Source organism: Helianthus annuus, chromosome 16 (genome assembly GCF_002127325.2).
Source record: "Helianthus annuus cultivar XRQ/B chromosome 16, HanXRQr2.0-SUNRISE, whole genome shotgun sequence".
Taxonomy (NCBI): domain Eukaryota; kingdom Viridiplantae; phylum Streptophyta; class Magnoliopsida; order Asterales; family Asteraceae; genus Helianthus; species Helianthus annuus.
This window is the reverse complement of record NC_035448.2, coordinates 198,198,017-198,202,118: the sequence shown is the minus strand read 5'-3', so window position 1 is coordinate 198,202,118 and position 4,102 is coordinate 198,198,017.

Sequence of the window (4,102 nt, the reverse complement as noted above, 5' to 3'; positions counted from 1 at the left end):
TTTCTTTAAAAATCATTCATAAATATTTAGATCTATGTGTTTAGCAACTTACTTTGTTTATTACTTTTCAAGAAAACAAAGTTGTTCTTTCAAGTTCAAGACTTTAGTGAGGATGATCCATAACCTTTAACATGTTCATCCTCTCATCTTGCTAGATTATGTTTCTAATCATGATCTAGCAAGACTACATGATGATCAACGCCATTTTCACAAACAAACAATAATCAACACTAAAATAACATGGTTTCTTCATGATTTAAGCTTTTGTTCATGTTTCAAGTTCAAGTTCAAGTTTCTTAGTGTTCTTTAAGTTTATCATCATGTAACCTACTTTAACCAATTAAATAAGATGAAATATGAAGTGTAGGATGTTCTTACCACTAGCTCAAGGCTAGGGATGTTCAAGAGAAGAAATGAGGTGGTTAATAGCAAATAGAGAAGGTCCTTCCACTTCTGAGAACACCAAGCTTCGTTGTATGACCCTTAACACCCTTGAGAGTGTATAGAATGAATGGAAGTGAAATGATGGTGAAGGTATGGTGGTGGTGGTTCTCGGCCGAGCCAAGGGAGGAGGGAGAGAGAGTTTGAAGGTGTTGTTGATGTGAAGATGTTAGAAGTGAAGGACTAGAGGTTTATAAAGAAATCCTTCCAACATTGGTTAACCCTTTGTGTAATGTGCTTGTAAAGTACTAAACATAATCACATTTTTAATTCAAAGAAATCAAGGGTTGGGGCCACTTACATAACCGGTTTGGGGGGGGGGGGTTGGTTTAGTTGGGTTTCAACTAAATTGGTTAGTGATCTTGATTGAAATCAAATGTTAAGTTAGTGCTTTATGTGTGTTATGTATTATATAGTATGTTATGATGTTTGGGGACCATAACTAGCTTAGTAAAAGAGAAACAATGTGTTTAACAATATTTTTGTGTTTCGGGTAATGTCCGGTTGTTCGGTTTGGTACCGTTCCGTTAAAGTGCTAAGTTATTCCATATAGTGTTATATATTTATCTTTTTGTAACACTTTTAATTCCCAACGCTCAGGAAGGCATACATGACTATTTAGTAACTTTTCCGCACAAGACTAGTATGTTTACAAGCACATGTAAGTATGACACAGTAATCAGAAAGCAGTTAAGTAATTCAGCACAGTCATCAAGCACTTTAATTAACATTAATAAATCGTACGGATACATGTAATTTTGAGGGTTGTCAAACAGCAGACCGGGAGGACGCAATTATGTTCCTCCCACTCAACCCCGCAATACATACCTCCGCGCTGCAAAGCGCTACCAGAGCCAACCCTACAGGCCAAAATCTGCGCCCAAAAACTCTAAGTTCACCACGGAGATCGCCCACGCCGATGTCACCACCACTAAATTCCCATTGAACATTAGGAAATACAACGGTTCGTCCGATCCGGACGACCACATGAATATCTTCGTCGGTGCCGGGTGCAACGGCAGGTGGGACGAGCCTACCTGGTGTCATTTTTCCCCCCAGACCCTTACGGGTCTCGCGAGGGCTTGGTTCGATTCTTTGCCAGTGGGATCACTGGCATCATTCGAGGACTTGCAAGCAAAGTTACTCGCATATTTTTGCCAGCAGCGACGTCACGAGCGTGACTCGATGGACGTCATGAACATCTAGCGTGGAGACAATGAATCTCTTGAGTCGTTTGTCGTCCGCTACAACAAATAATGCCTGGAGATAGGTGGCTTGGCAGACCAAATGGCACGCAACCATTTCATTGTAGCCGTTAAGGACGAACAAATGGTTACGACCATCTCCGGCAAGGAAGGCTTGCCAAAGAAATGGGAAGATGTCATGGCTGCGGTCAAGACATACGCCCAGACTCAGCAGTCCCTTAAACCGCACGTCGCAAAGGCATAGCCCCAAGCGGAAGGCCAGTCCTCCCGCCAAGAGCCCAAGCGCAATAACAAGCGCAACCGGGACACATGGAATCGCGGCAGCGATCCCAGGCCATATGTCCCGCGTAACAACCAGCCCGACGCAAGGGTAACAATTAACGCCCAGCATGAAAACCGGGTGTCGAATAAGGAATCTCGGGACCGCAACTGGACTGAGATCACCCAGTTGCCAAGCGACGTCCTCCTTACGGACGCGCAATTCCTGCGACCGGCCCAACCGATGAAGTTAAAGAAAAATCAGGATCTCACACTCTATTGTGAGTATCACAAGGACTCGGGCCACACAACAAACAACTGCATCAGTCTCCGACTGGAGATTGAGCGAGCCCTAAAGGAGGGGAAGCTGCAACATCTGTTGCCAGGCGCACAAAAGCCAACCAAGCGCATCACCCCCCACAACGAGGGCACCTCCGCGGGAAAGATTACCATGCACGTGGCCTTAACCCATTTGATCAACGGAGGCAAAGGAAGGCCACGCAAGGCGGCAAGAAGACCAGACAATGACTGAAAAGATGAGCAAGTTGTCTTTCCAAAAGTCCGAGGCGGCCCGCGCGACAGGCGCGCCGTCGTTATTACAGGCCACCTGGCTCACTACTGCACCGAGCGATTATTCATCGACCCGGGCAGTACTTCTGACATCATATACGAGCAGTGCTTCAACCAGTTCGATCAAGAGGACAAGAATCGGTTGCAAGCGGTGGACTACCCTTTGGCCGGGTTCGCAGGGGAAACCGTTTTCCCCCTGGGCCAAATCACTTTTCCTGTGCGCTTCACCAACGGAAGGCACACACGAACGGAGGAGGTGAACTTCATGGTTTTACCTCACACCTCCAATTATGACGTGCTTCTCGAGAGAGAATCCCAAGACGACTTCAACATGATTACGTCTGTATCCCACTCTGCTGTCGGTTTCCCAACCGAAACGGGGGTCGCGATAATCTACGCGCGTAGAGAAGTAATGTCGTCGGACGAACTGCGTCCGACCAAGATAGCAAGGCCTACCCCCAACACCCAACCAGAAAAGTGGGTTCTCAACGCGAGACACCCAGAGCAAACGGTCACGTTGGGCCACGCCTTGTCCCCCAACATCAGAGCACACCTGAAGCAGCTCCTCTTCAGGAACCAAGATATTTTTGCGTGGACGCCCGCAGACATGACAGGGGTATCATGCGAAACTGCGCAACATTTCTTGAATACCTTGCCAGGTATCAAGCCAGTGATCCAAGGCCAACGCCACCTTGGATCCGCAAAGAACGAGGCGATGCATGAGCAGGTCAAAGAACTGCTCTCCGCAGGCATCCTGCGAGAAGTCAAGTACCAGACTTGGTTATCCAACCCAGTCATGGAAGAAAAACCAACCGGGGGCTGGCGCATGTGCGTCGATTATAAAGATCTCAACAAAGCTTGCCTCAAGGATTGTTATGCACTTCCTGAGATCGACGAAAAAGTCGATAACCTCGCACCATTTCGATGGAAGTGATTCCTCGATTGTTACAAAGGCTACCACCAGGTACAGATGGCAATCGAGGACGAAGACAAAACGGCATTCCGTACGCCCACCGTAAATTACTGTTACACAAAAATGCCGTTCGGGTTGCGCAATGCAGGCGCAACGTATCAAAAATTGATGAACGACACTTTTCGCGGTCAAATAAGCAAAAGTTTCGAAATCTATATGGACGACCTGGTCGTCATGAGCATGGAAGAGGATACCATGCTCACCGATATCGAGGAAGGCAATATGAAGCTCAATTCAGGGAAATGCTCGTTTAGAATGGAGGAAGGCAAGTTCCTTGGATTCATCGTGACCAAAGATGGATTCAAGGTGAACCCGGAAAAAGTTCAGGCGATTGAGCGCATGCCATCACCTTCTACGATGAAAGAAATGCAACGACTAGCCGGCAGGCTAGCCGCACTGAATAGATTCTTAGCCAATCATGCAGCTAAGTCTTATCCTTTCATCAAAACCCTGCGGAACTGCTTAAAAAAGGAGCAATTTCAATGGACCGCTGAGGCCGAAAACGCTTTACGGTATATGAAAGAGTGTTTGATACAACTCCCAACTCTAACCGCACCAGGCAAGAAAGAACCACTTATCTTGTACTTATCTGCCGCAGACAACGCGGTAGAAGCGGTACTCATAGTGGAGCGAGAGGGAGTTCACACACCTATCT